The 15,086-nt window shown below is 37.3% G+C and overlaps 1 protein-coding gene and 1 non-coding gene across 6 annotated transcripts in view; one reads left to right on the top strand and one right to left on the bottom strand.

The window, feature by feature from the left end:
- Positions 1–15,086, top strand: part of Sugct (succinyl-CoA:glutarate-CoA transferase) — a 738,758-nt gene that overhangs the window by 465,696 nt on the left and 257,976 nt on the right. The window lies entirely within an intron of this gene.
- LOC111756947 (small nucleolar RNA SNORA1) lies at positions 10,279–10,410 on the bottom strand. Its single transcript, XR_002791341.1, has one exon. It is a non-coding gene; the product is annotated as a small nucleolar RNA SNORA1 (small nucleolar RNA).

Below are 15,086 nucleotides of genomic sequence, written 5' to 3'. Positions count from 1 at the left end.
GAAAGCAGAAAGGGAAATGTAAATAGGGGCTATGAGTTAGGAGAGCCCTCATGGAGGAAATGATCTTGGGTCTTAAGTGTGGGAGTCAGAGGGAAGGAATATTTTTAGGGAAAGGATCTTTCACAAGTGGTAATTGATAATGTGTTTTTTGAAATCAATTTGAAGACTTAGAGTGGAGCAGAGTTTGACAAGTAGAAATACTAGTAGAAAAAAAAAAGTAGCATCCATTCATTGATACCAATAAGGCATAACTAATTTAATCTTCCACAGCAATACTATGAATAATATAAGTAATTTTTCTAAAATACGAGTTAATATGAGACCTAGGATTTGAAATGAAATCTGTGAAGCCAAAAATCTAAGTTGTTAACCACTGTACTAGTCTATCTCGTACTCTAACATGTTAAGAGAGACTTATAGGCAGGAAAATAGATCAAGTGCCCTTGACCTGGTAAGTTTGTAAGCATGTGAAAGAATACATCTGGTCAACAGAATACTACTTAATAATATTGAGAGGAAGGGAGCTACAGCTACATGTAACAGCTACATGAAGGGCAGGGGATGACTATAAAGAGATACAGAAGACTTTTTGAAGGGTTGTGGAAATATTCAACATCTTGGTAACAGTGCAATTTACATGACTATGAATTATAAAAAGATCACCAAATTGTGAACTAAAAAGAGTGAATTTTACTGGATGGAAATGTCATTTCAATGAGCTTGACTGAGAAACAAAGGACTTGAATTATACCCATGTTTATTTACACAAAGGCAGGTGGGAATATAGTTAGTTACAACTCAGGCTATTTTGAAAAATAAATAATTATAATTTTTGAATTTAAATGTCTCATATTTATGATATATAGATGTATAATACATTTAATAGGAAGATAAGGAAACAATTAAAAACTCTTAAAAGAGCTCTGCATGCATGTAGGTGTGTGTATCTAAAACAGTTAAATTTGTATTTAACATGAGTAGACTCAATAAATGTTTATTCAACTTGATGATTATTTGCCATTGGCATGGGAAAAATGGTGGAGGTGGAGGAGGAAGAGATATTTTAATTAAGTCTGAATGGTAAAATAATATATGACTTATCCCATCTTTCTTTTTATTTTGTTTAAATGGAAAATAGCTACCATATGAAATCATCAGCCTTTTTGGAGACTCACTTTAAGATTTCTCAATGCATAATGAAATTTTTGCTTTTACAATAAACTATATGAGACAATATTACAACGGATGTCTTTTTTTGGGCATATACTGATTTTTCTCTCTTTAGTTATCTGAAATCTTACATGATTTTGTCTTTCCTAATATAACCATAGATTCGTATTCTTTTTATGTAGAAGGAACTTTAAACTATGATGTGATCCAGTACATTGTCTGCAAACAGATAAGGGGTTACTTCTATTTTATAAATGATGGGGTAGCATACAGAGTTATTGACTTGCCCATGATCACATTTCCAAGTTATTTGGGTTCTATGTGTAAAAAATTATTAGTCTTCATAAAGAAATAGAAACAAGATTAGCTCATGATTACAATTATATTTTACTTGGTTGTCTGCTTTAAGTATTTTTCCAGGCTCAAATTTTCCTAACAACTTTCATAATGACATGCTAATAATCTTGCTTAGTCTTAACATACTCTCAATAGTGAAAGTGTAAGTTACAAAACATGTTATTTTTGAGTGGGCTACATTTATTAGTGTAGAATTTGAAGTAATAAATGTAAAAACACTTTGAGGTCCTGTAAAATAGTGAAAAAAGGTTGCTTTTGTCACTTTTGTCTCCTTTGGTTTTATGTTTCAGTCTCCCTTGATTTTATCTATAAGTCATTTCCCTGTTCTCTCTAGTCTCTTAAATAGTATCAGACACATATTTGTAGAGAAAACTCATGTCTGATATCTTTCTAACTAGAAAATAGATTTTGTGCAGCTAAACATATGATTAAAGATATACATCTACATATAATAAATTTTCAAAGGATGATTTGATTTCAGTTACTTTCCACGTGGTACTGACAGGGAAATAAAAAAGCGTGCTATCCCTCATGCCTCTTCCAAGTCCTATATTTATACAGTAAAATGGAACAAAGCGTAGCTGCTTTGCACAAAGTAGAGTGAATAACTCAAAACCTCATCAATCTGTGTGTCTCCAGCGCATCTCAACCTCTCTTTGGGCGCTCAGCTTAGATGTGGATGAGGATCAGTTCTGAAGTGTCAGTTTCCTAGTGTTTTGGTAGTGTAGACATGACGTGTAGTGTAGACAATGTAAGACATCTACAGGACTCTGAAAGCTAAGCTTATGAACATGTCAGCCATGTTCTGAACAAAATGAAGATTCCTCACCACTTCGCCCTCCAACATATCCAAGATTCTTGCTATTTTGAGATGCTTTTACTTCCAACAAAATAGGATTCTTTTTCCATCAAAGAATGGAACAAAGGCACAAAGAACTGTTCTCAATGAACATAAACAATTTAATCTACTAAATTTCAGGTTATATGCTATCAGACACTGACACAAAATCTTAATTGCATCTGCTCACGAGGGTAAATAGTCTGCTATATTTTCACCTTTGCATTGAAAGGCCATTTCCACCTTCTGGTTAGCACATTTGACTTTTAGTGAATTGTAACAGCTAAGCAAAAAGGACTGTAGATGGGAGGATAGTTCTGATTCGTCCCAACCTTGCATTAAAATGTAGTGTAGTCTGTGTGTGTGTGTGTGTGTGTGTGTGCACACATATGCACCCACGTGTGGAGAAAGAAGACAGAGATAGAGACAAAGAGAGACAGAGACAGAGACAGATTCCAGACACACAAATGTATCTAGTACCCCACTGCAATATAAAATGTGAAGGGGGTCTGGTGAAAGTTTCACTTTCTATGTCCCTGTCTCGTATTGTATCTCTGAAGTGTCATCAGCTCTATTCAACTTGACAGTGAAATGCTCCTAACATTCTACAAAATGTCATTTAAGGTTCACTGGCTGTACTCCATTCTCCTTTCTGCTCATGTAGTAATAGATTATAATGATATATTACACTAGAAATTAAGGAGTACAGTACATTTCCTTAGGGGTGCACAGATGGAAAATGTGGGGGGAGGAAAGAATGTGGCCTTTGGTGTCATATATATCTATCATTTAGTAGAATCATGACTTATACTAAGTAACTTCTTTTTCTAAAATAGCCCATTTTAATTGACTATAACATGAAAGGTAATAGTCTTTTCACAGAGTTGTAGCAAATATTTTGTGAGATAATATATTTTAAAGTACCAGGAATAATGTAAGTTTTAAATATTTTGGTTTTTCCCTTAGAATATTAAATACACAGAGCACTATTTTCCTCTGACATCTGATAAAATTCTTACCTTTTCGTCGTCAATGTCTATGTTTATAAGCTTAGCTTTTAGAGTCCTGTAGATGTCTTATCTGGGAGGACTTAGGGGCTGTGTGATTTACTTTATTATTATTGTTAATAAAAAGTAAACTTCAATTTAGAAAAAATTTTTTTTATCCCTTTTATGGCTTTCATACACATTTCATTTTTAGCTGTGAGAGTCCTTTTGATTTTAGTAATTTATTTCCTGATTGCAATACAGTAGCTAAAACAATAAATAAAACTAAAGTAGGTATTAGGAGTACTCTATATCTAGGAAATTCCATTGATTCTTCTCATATCAAAAGGACCAGACAGGCACAGATAAAATACTGTAAGTTGTTTTCTGAATGTGTAGCTCATGTTTGGTCAAACTACATATTGATATTGCAATATAAACTTTCATGTGTTGTTAAAGAAACTGAATTCCACAAATACACCCAAATTATTCAAAGTTGCATATGTAGGAAGTCGATGGAGAACCCTATAAGGCCTTATGAAATGTCTAAGAAAACATGATTCCTCGGATCACACACTATTCAACAGACTTGAGGTTACTTATCTTCTAATGACTGAACATGGGTTCCATTGCACACTGGGAGTCTAATAGTTGGCTGGGGATGGTTGGAGATCATCTTTCTTCTAATGGGTGAGATTCTTTTGTTTTTTGAAACCCTTGCTTTTCTTGTTTCTTGCCTTCCTTATTAATATCAGCTCTATAAAGACTCATATACAAGTACATATAACAGACTAACTAATGTCTTGGTAATCTTTGTATCGCATGCATTATTTAGAACCAAGTGATCTCAATCACCTGAGCCAAGTAGATGATAAGACTTATGAGGCCAAGGATTGTGTCATTTTTTTCCTTGCTCTCTGCAGTATCAGTGTAACCAGTAGACGCTAGCCAGTAGATGCAAAGCAATTATTTGATAGTTGAATAAATGATGTTATCTATTTCTGGATAGAAATACTTTTAAAGTATAGGTACTTTAAGGGAATTTTCAAGGTTATACAGCAGTCAGGTTAAAGATGAGGAACCAAATCCATATGTTTTGCTCTTCTAATAAATCTTTGTTTTCTTTCAGATTCTACTTCCCTCAAAAGGAAATCCTTGACTTATAAAAAGCTGATTCTAATAGTTGGATTAATTTTTTGTAATATTTATCAAACAAGGAATTGGTCTAGCCTGGCTTTCTTAGGCAGAGCTTTGAAGATGTAATTGCTATTGTACAACTTCATATTCAGAGAAGTTTTTTCTAGAATCTTTTAGGCTTGATAGAGACTCTCACAATGCCTGTGATCAATGCACATTTCATTCATTTAAATGAACACAAAAACCTATCTCAGTAAAGTACAGTTCAATTTATTGTCACAAGTGTGATCTGCTTTGTAAACGTGGGATCTAAATAAGGTCATGTGGTAGTCATCAGTGCTGTTTACCAAATATTTCCAGCTTTTGACTCCTGGCAACATGATAGGGTTGTACTTCCTGGCTTTCTCATAGTGGAATGAGACTATGTGGCTAGATCTGGCCACAGTGCTGGGAACAGAGGGTGTGTGTCATTTCTAGGTCAGCACTTAATGTCCAGTCTGAGCCTCTACAGCTCTCTCAGCCTCTTTAGTGTGATAGACTTGTAAATGTTTGCCATAGTGGTTTCTCTATTATTCTGGGTTCTTCAGTGATTAAGAGGATCACTGAGTCTACTACTGACATTAGCACTGAAAAGAAATGAACTTTTTTTTTCTTTGTACTGGGAATTTGACCCAGAATCTCTCACTGAGGTACATTGCCAGTCCCTGTCCGTCCGTCTGTCTGTCTATCTATCTATCTATCTATCTATCTACCTATATTCTGAAATAGTGTCTCACGAAGTCACCAAGTTGACCAGGCTTGGCTCAGACTTGAAATCCTCCTGTCACACCCTCCCACACTGCTAGGATTACATGCATACACCAACATGTCCAGGTGAATTTTTGCTGTTTGAAGTCACTGAAATCTGAGCTTATTGTTATTTTAGCAATTGTTATTACTTAGGAAAATTTAACCTATAGACTTATTTGAGTAATACTTCTCTTATATTTCCAGCTAATCTTTGGAACCATCTGGTGCAATCATTTGCTCTCTCCATAAATTTGTAAACAAAATTCCATGATTTTATGATATTCAAAAAGATCGTAAAAATGACTAAAGTTCCTTATCAGTCCAGCATTGCCTTTTCTTTTATCTCTGTCACATAGTATATGCATGGCTTAACGCAGATGAGTTTCTTATTCACTGGCATGGTGATACCCTGCTAGTGTAGATAGTAGTACCACATGCCACCATATTGCCTGTTTAAATTCATGCCTCCAACCTTAGCTGTTCCCACAGTGGGGAAGGGCAACTGAACCATAGCTGGGACCATAGTTCTATTTTGGAACCATCTATCTACCATGCACTAAATCATGCTGGTACCTCTGCTTCCTGTGGCCCTACTCTGTCAATAGATGCCATGTAGAGTCATGAGTCACCAAAGAGATTCTAATAGTCTTGGCCATTATAAAATATACCAACGTTTTGAACCTTGCTCAGGTAGATGGACATACACATCCAAAATTAATTCAAATATGTTAACCTGCAATGACATTATTATAGAAAAAGATACCCTTCTGAAAGGTGAATGGTGGACGACTCATAAATATGATGATTGGGTCTCTAAGAATATGATTGGAGGAAGACACTACAGGAAGAGGGACTATTCATCTAGATTTGAATGTGTTCAGGGAATAGTGACAGCACAGAGGCTGGACCAAGGTAGGGTCAGATGGGAAGTGAATTTTCATGAGGACTGAAGTCATATGGGATGTTATTTCAGAAAATGAGATGGTAAAGAAGGTGATAAAATGGTAACTTTGACCATTGAGTGACAGGAACCATCCCAAATGCAGCACCTTTGTAGACAGGATGTGAATTTCAACATCTCCTTTGTGTGATATATGACTTAGAATTCAGGCAGTCTTCAGTATATTAGATTGGAGAGGAGGGTCATGTTGAACTTTTAAACTACAAAGGAATAATAATTTGAAAAAGATCAACTCCTCTTCTCCCACGTTATTTCCTTTTCCATTCACAATTCCAAACATGATGCTGGCTTTAGGGCTGGAACTGTAGAGGAAACCTCAGTGTGGCTTACCTTCCTGTGTACCTCCTTCTAAATAAAATGATAGCCGTTGTTCCTGCTCAGGGTTTCAGATGCCGCAGGAAGCAGGTCTGCTTTGGAGTCAGATGAGAGAGTGAGAAAGAGAGAGGGAGATCGAAATCAACTCTTTAAGGGAAGCCTCAGAAGCGGATCCTTGATATTTGCTGCCTACCCACTGTTATCCACGCCACAGGATACCACAGGCTTGGGGGAGTTTTCTGCGAAGTTTGTGGGTAGTTGGTACATTCTCATTAATTAGGAAATTAGATTGTTGGCTATAAATTGGAGGGCGAGGAATGTCTTTATTTAAGGCCGAGGAAATGAAGCGTGGGAGGGTAGATGATAGCCAGGCTTTTACAGTAAATTGCGGTGGCTTGCTTGCCTTTCCTTTGGGGGTCACATTAACTTCGGCACCCTCAGAAGGCTGTTCCATCTTCCCAAGGATGGATTCATTTTACGCGATTTCCTGTGTGAGCATGATTCTGGGTAATATAAGTAACCTTATTGATTATAAGCCCACTTCTCTCCCCCCTAAAATTGCCCATCAGATTTTCTTGTTTAAAACTCAAACTTAAAACTCTATTTCTTTTGATCTCTAAACCAAGTCTCCTTAGACTTACCAGCTTGTGGCTAGTACATAATAAATTGTAATAGTATCTGTGCTCACTGGTGTAGTTCCAGACCTCTACTCTCCTTTTAGGTGATTTTTGCTTATTTTTCCTATTTTAACTCCCCTTGCTGGGTCCAAATCTAGGAAATCAGTTAGGGGAATTGCCTTACATGGCTGTCAGGACCCACTATATGAATATGGTGTTTGCATCCAAAAGGCTGGTACCAGGTGCTCCTTAAGATCTTTCAAATTCCATGTGGTGTAGCGATTCCTGCATTTCTCATGGTGGAGAAGTTACATTGGCTTGTGCATACGTGAGGAAAATGCCCCTCTTCCTCTTTGCAGTATGCTTGGCCTGTTGAGCCCTACAATAAGATTCTTTGTTCTTTTCAGCTTTCCCTGAAGTCCTTTCTACAAGATGGATACTGGGATCCAAACCTGAGGTAGACAAGAATTTGTTCTATAGTCATTGTTCTTCCTGAGCATGTGTGCAAAATCATTTTATTATTCTTTTCCAGGAACTTGTCCCAAAACAAATAATCCTAACAACTAAAGAAGAAGGACCAGGGTTCTTCACCATTCACTCATCAGGGATATATAAATCCCAACTTAGACTCAAGCTGGGTCCTTGCACGTTTAAGTTGCAAGTGTTCTTTTAACCCAGCGAGGAAAGATGTGTGAAAACCTTTCACCAGCATCTCACACATCCTTGTTGTTTGAAGAATGGGTTATCAGGACTGTTATCACATTTTCAGAATGTCATGCCAAATATTACTTTTGTAAATGGGGCAAGTTTTGTGGGAGCACCTCAGGGCATCTGCTCAATCTCTGGGGCTTTCACATCTAGGACAGAGTTGCAGCAGCAGGTCCTGTTCATTTTTCTTTGGTGGGAGACATGGGAGACATAGTACCTGACTTCCTGTGAGATTCTAAAACTCAGCCTCAAATACCTTTGTAAAAAAGCGGAAATCATAAAGAAATCAAAGTAAACCAGTTATTCTTTTCTTGGTCAAGGGGACAAGTAAGACATTCAGAATTTCTGAGGAATCTAGAGTGATCCAAATGTGTACTAAATCCAAATGAATAAATATTCCCTGCGTGTAGAGGAAGTAGATAGGCTGATGGGGTGAAGATGGTACACGAATTTAATGTGAAAATCTCTAATTAGAGATAATTTGTTTGCTTTGTATCCATTACTTTAGGTTTCAAGTACTTTACAGAAACTTATGTTTCAAAATTTTCTGGCCAAAATATGGTGTTTGCCCCTGTCACTGTTTAATACTAACATAAATGGAATGCTGTGAATCCGATGCCAGTTTTAGGAGGAAAGAGCAAATCAAGGTGTATTTTTAAAGGCCCATGCTTACATGCAATTCAGAACTTCTCATGATAGTGGGAAAGGAATAATCTAAAACATTCGCAGGGTCCTGCACGTAGATGAACAAAAGAAATTCCCTCAGTATACAACTTCTAGAAGAATAATTAAATAAGTGAAAAATTGGTAGTACTTTCATCTTGTATACTAACGTGCACATCTAAAGTAATAATTTGTCATTAATCTAGTTTATGTGGTAGCTCGTTGCATTCACCTGAAGCTCCTACCTCATTTGATCAGCCAACGGAGAGATCTTTGACCTGCTGCTTTGGACTGTAACCATCAAGCACATATGTCCTTGCCACAAACCCGTGTGTGCTAGTGTAATGGATTTCTGAGTGACAAAATAATACTGTTTAGAAGTGTTTTCTGAAGGGTTTGAATGTCTTGCAGAAATAATTACACGAACCACAAAATACCCAGTCTTCATGTTGTGGTTCATTAACATGAAATTCTGGAGTGTGGTGTATCACAGTAACTGCATTTTTTTCCCTTCCAATATTTAATGACTATAACTCTGCTGCAGAAGCCCGAGCCTTGAAAATGTGACACAAAATTTCAAGTGAGCAAATTTAAAGGATGTCTAAAAAGCTAGGATTGCTCTGTCTGCAAGCTTTTACTTAAAAGCACCCTGATTCTAGTCAGAAATACTTACATTGGCTTTATGTAGATATGCTATTTCCATTTTGTACCCAAATCTTGTTCTGGAATTCTTTTCATATAATAATGCTAGGATTTTAAGCATGGTTTCTCACCTTACATATTCTCAGCTCAGATTTGCTAAATGAAGTAGATTCCTCTTCCTCTCCCAATCTTGTCTGCTGTAAGGTAGGATCAGATCATTGGTCCACTTAAACCATGTCTATAGACTTACTCAAACCATAGAGAGCAAACCAACCAACTCAAGAATCTGAGTTTTACTGAGTTGCAGAAAATTGTGGAGTCCTTGTGAGAACCTATTAGAAGTGTGCTATGGTTTGTATGTGGTTTGATTGTGCCCCCCAGGGGTTCATGTCTTGCAAACTTGGTTATTCTCAGTGTGGGAATATAGGGAGACAGAATTAAATCTTTAAGAGGTGAGTCCAGTGGAAAGCAATCCGGTCACTTAGGGTGCTTCCTTTGGATGCAATTAATGTACTTCTTTTGGTACCTTGGTTAGTTCTCCTAAAAGAGTTGTCAGAAGAGGTCAAACCTGACCTTCTTTTCTGGCTGAGCATCCAGTCTCTACCTGTTCTCCCTTCTACTCACACATAGTCCTGTGTGATGTCAGATGTTGTGATGTGATGTAGCCAGTGGTCTCTCATTTGAGCCAGTACCATATGGTTTGGGTTTGGGGCCTCCAAAACTGTAAGCTAAATAAATATCTTTTTAAAAAATTAAATAAATTTTTATTTAAAGAATTTCACACGTGATTTTTTAAATACTCATCAAGGTCACTTTAATAAGGTTTTTTGTCTTTAAAACAGCCTTTTTAAAAAGAACTGGTACTTAATCCATTTGTTCCATCTCCCCACAATTCTTTTATCTCCACTTGAATTATGGACAATGACAACTTCAAAACTCCTGGGCTCTTATATCCAAATTTCTTCTGGCAATTTACATTTTGGAAGTCTAGAATTTCAATTGTATATAGTATTGGTCTTTTGTCACATGACCTAAATTCTATATTATTCCTTAACCATTCTAATATTAAAAGTCAACACTTTTCATTATTAGGCAAAATGTTACAGGTCTTACTGTCACCACTGTAAATGTTTACTGTGATAGAAGCATGCCTGTGTCTCACTGTTAGCCACATTGGTCAACTGTGGACACCAATCAACAGTGCCCATTCTAATCTAGATTGAGGATTTGTCTTTCCCTTATGAATTACTCCACCTCAAGTGTTTCATTATGGAAATAGAAAATTATTCCAAACTGTTTCCTTTTCTTATGGGATCATCCATTGTTTTCACCCACTTTTAATTGTGTCTACCTGCACTCTCTCTCTCTTGCATAGGATTAGCTTCTATCCTAGACATTCTTTGTAGCATCTCCAGCATCCTTCAGCAGGATGATGCTCTTAAGATTTTCTCCATTTGCTTCTAGAAATGCTGAGATTCTACCAAACACTTTTGAGCAGCTGCTTTTCAAACCTGCAATAATCGTGAGATTTTGTAGCAAAGGTATTTTAAGCATTAATAGGCCCAAAGGGAACAGAATTCTCATCCATGCTCTGGGGAATTAGTTTCCAGGAAGAATTAGATAATTTTTCATTTGCAGTTATTCTGTAGGTTGGTGTTGAAGTTTTAAAAACACTATCCTGACTGTATTTTTTGGAGACTTGAAACCTAAAGACATAAAAAAAATATCGATTTAAATTTGAGTTTTCAAATTCAAACTGTATATTTATGCTTGGAGAGTTAGGTAGTAGAGCCTAAAAGGACTTAGATATATAACTGTATAGATTAAAAATGCGTAATAATGCCCACAAGTGCCTTCATTAGTGTTTTTATTTGCCAAAATAACCCATCAAAAAGTACTTCCCTCTCTTCTTGTTGACAAGAGATTGTATTTTATTGATTGAAGAGTTTCCAGTAGAATCTAGATTAAATACAGTGGCTGTTTCTTAAGCTGTTTTGTAAAATTAAATTCCTATATAATGTAAGTTCAATGCACAAGAAATTTTATTCTGGGCTTGGATGGTTCTATGTTTTATGGGTGGCAGGAACCCCTGGGATTTGTATCCTTAGTAAACGTGGAGTTGCATTGACATCTCCCATTTGATTTGTGTAAGTCTGTCCCACTAGCTTCTATTTCAGAAATGATCTTCCCAACGTGCCATTACGCACATATCATTGCTTAAAATTCCTGTGATTTCTCCTGGCTGCAAGATACAGCTCTTACCTTTAGCACTGTTTACACCAAGTGGCACCAAGGCTGTATATTCCATTACTACCTTCTATCCTGCTCCCAGACCCCCGCGTGGGAGGAGAGGGAGGCACCTCACGGTGGAAGTGAAATCCATGCAATCTTCTCTGCCTGGTGTATTTTGACTGAAGAAGACAGCATGTAATGGCATCTTTCTGAATGTTAAACAGAGACCCTTGTTACCTCCTCTGTTCTCTAATAGAGAAAGCAAAAATTTTCCTGTTAAGGACTATGATGTTCCTTTATGTTCCTCAGAGGAGATCCTTAAGTTTTATGTAAATCAGTTTTGTTGTTGTTTGTTTTCTTTTAATTTTGTTTTTTTAGATCCATGGCCTTTACTCCTAAGTTTGGCCATAGAATATCTGCCTTTTGAAGGGATATCAGGTTTTTCCTCTTCTTTTAGCCACCCTCATAATATAGAAATGTATTTATGTGAAGGAAGTTACATCTAAACCAAATCATTAAGAGTACAAAACCATTATCTTTGGAGTTGGAGGACAGGGCCGATTGAAAATTTCCCTTTCTCTGTTCACCGGTTAACTCAGGATGGCGAGGGAATCGGAATGTAGGATGCAACCAGTTTAGGATGCTTCTGCGTAGCTGTAAGACCAACTAAAAATGAGTTAAATTTCCTTTTCCAAGAAATTATTACACTCTGAGTTGAGTGAACAGTCTCACCTTTGCCCTCTGCCCATTTGCTCCAAAGCATGTGTGCCTGAGATCTGGAAGTTCACTAACACTTCACTGTGAGGGAGAAAAACAGAACAGTGCGCCAGGGAGCAGGCTAGGACAAGGGGTCAGATCGCTGACCCGGATTTGGGGGTTGGGGTTTGTTGACCAACTTCACAGGGTCCTGCCTGGCGCACTGACCTGGGTGGCAAGCGATTGGGGGTTGTGCGCCCTCTGCTGGACAGAGCCATGATGCGGCCATCCCGAAGCACCTAGTTAATGAGCAGTTTTTTCTAACATGGGCAGATTTTCCTCTAAGGGTTGTTGCTCTGGCAGTATAAGAACGATTGTGAAAAATGCAACCTTGAATTGTTTAGCTAAATTTTAAATGAAATCTGAAGGAGCAAAGCAGAACTTATTTTATATTCTATTCAACGAACTTGCAGCCACAGGTCCTCAGAGCTTGATAGGTGGTTTCGAACTTGTTCTATGACATTTAGCTCAGTGGCGCCCTAGACCAGCGAGACTGTGTTAGCTTTTGGAGTGGTTGGAATCCCAAGACGAACTGCCTATTGGTTCATCTTTCCATTCAACACATCCCACCTTCTTAGGATGGTGGCAGATTTGGTATATTTGTATGGTTTCATTGATATTTCATATAGATTTTCTTAAGTCAGTATTCTAATTTCATAATTTAAATTTTATTTGAATTTTCTACATTTGTTTGTTTATCTATTTTTGCAGTGCTGGAAATTGAACCCAGGGGTCTGTACAAGCTTGGGAAGTACTCTACCACTGAACTGCATCTCTGGCCCTATTTATTTGTGTCAGACATTAATGGCTACTTACTATATACAGACATTGTGTAGTGTGAGGAGCTCTAGGAAACTGGGATGGAGAACTACCTGGAATGTTGAGAGCTCAGTCTCCAGGACTTGCCACCCAGAATGGCAATAATAAAGGAAAGGATACAGTGTTGGGATGGGGTAGCCAAGTAATGGTAATGACATGGCAAAGCTTAGGATGAGCTTCGTAAGGTGTTAAGGCGTGACTGTTGAAAGACGCTTGTGTCTGCCAGATGGAGCATGGCAGATGCTAGATGGTTGAGAGAAGACGAGAGTCATTTTAGAAGCTGGAATCCAAGGAGCAGAACATGGGGAGAGTGAGGCCAGAATGATGGGTGCGAGGCGGAGGCAAAAAGCATTGCTGTCTGGTATGCTGAACAGATTGGGCTGCGTCCAATCAAAGGATGAAAGTCGTGGAAGGACTGTATCTGGAGGGTGTGCTGACTGCTGTTTCCTTAGTAAAGTTGTCAGGAAGGTAGAGAGGATAAACGGGAGCATGTCTGAACACCAGCAGGAAGTTATCTAGCTTCTGTTAAAGGAGAAAGAAGATGCAAAGGAAGAGCAGTGAGGTAGTGACTTGGAAAAAGAAAGACCTGGAAAACCTTTCAAGAGGCAAAAGTGGTTGGATGCAGAAGGAGGTGGAATGAAGGGAGACTTGAAATAAGATAGAGATGTTTGGATGAACAGAAAAGAGTTTGGAGTCACAGTCAGGACTTGCACTTTGGGCCTGCTGTGCTTGATGCGACACCATGTAAAGTCACCCACTCAGTAATGGAGCTAAGGGTATTAAGCTCAGAAGAGGAAGCTGCTAAGTGGGAAGCCTAGGGATCTGCCAGTATGGAGCCTGAGGTTTCTAGGAGAGCATCTAGGAAGAGTCTCTGAATAGGGAGAGCAGGATAGAGGCAAAAGAGCTTCATCTCAGGTCTCAGTGAGCAACCCATTGCAAAGTATGATTTTCCAAAGAAGATTTGTTTGCTCTTGAACTTTACATGTTCAAGGTATTATCATAGAGCCTGGCAACTTAAGCATCTTTTATTTAATGTCATCTTCTATTTAATGTCATCTCTTATTTAATGGTCTCAAAAAATCATATTAAATCAGAAATGACTTAAAAATAAACTTAGATGAACTTGATCTTTGTAAGTTATATTCAAGCCAAAGGGTTAAGTTATACACTTAGAAAGTACCAGAGATTGAGTTCATTTTGGGTGGGCTTCGGAATGGAAGCATGGAAATAAATTTAATTTCTTTTAATCTTGAAGAGAAATAAACATTTCCTTTTATTTATATTCATATCCAAAACTAGCTCTGAAAAGGGCCTAGAATTTAACCTTTTAAGAAGGAGGGTTGATTTTAGAGATCATGTAAAATATGTTTTACAGATTAAGAAACTATACAGAAAAGTTGAAAAACACTTGAAGGAATTCTTTCATGTCTTGTTTTGGAGATTCATAATTCACATTGTTATTGAAAGACTCTGAGAAGTTCTGCAGGAAAGAAAATATTCATTTTGTTTAACCTAGAATTTCCTACTCTTACCTGATTACCAACTCAATATTTTCCAGAAATTAGTTAATAATACTTAAATGTTTCCTTTATAATTAAATGGAACAGTGCAAGACTTCAAATTATTCGTCTCCAAGCTCAGCTCGTTTAGTGAACATTTATTGAGACTCTGATGTTGTAGGCATCATGTTAGATCTTAGAGGTGTACATATTATTCATAATAATAACACTGAGAATAATAGTAGCTAAAATTTGTTGAGTGCGTGTTAGGTGTCAGAAAAGTTGCTACATATTTTACATAAGTCATCTCATTTTAACTCTTATAATGAGTGATGGAATCACTATTTTTCATTTTAAAGGTGAACAAATTAAGGCCCTGAGAGACAAAGTGATTGCCCTATGGTCATAGACCTATGGACTCCCAGAACTGGGGTTCCGATGTGGTCTCTCCCTCATCTGACTGCTCATATTTTTACTCACCACAGCGCTGTCCTGGGAGAATTTATGGCTTAAATAATGTCCATAAACATTACCAAGACAGGTTTTAGATGTTCTGATTTGAGGATCTCCAACATGTGACTTTTCATTTTAATCCCT

This window comes from Cavia porcellus, unplaced genomic scaffold (genome assembly GCF_034190915.1).
Source record: "Cavia porcellus strain 051 isolate PalLab524CR breed Dunkin Hartley unplaced genomic scaffold, mCavPor4.1 scaffold_23, whole genome shotgun sequence".
Classification (NCBI taxonomy): domain Eukaryota; kingdom Metazoa; phylum Chordata; class Mammalia; order Rodentia; family Caviidae; genus Cavia; species Cavia porcellus.
Note: the sequence above shows the minus strand (reverse complement) of the source record. Positions and strands in the feature narration are given on the sequence as shown.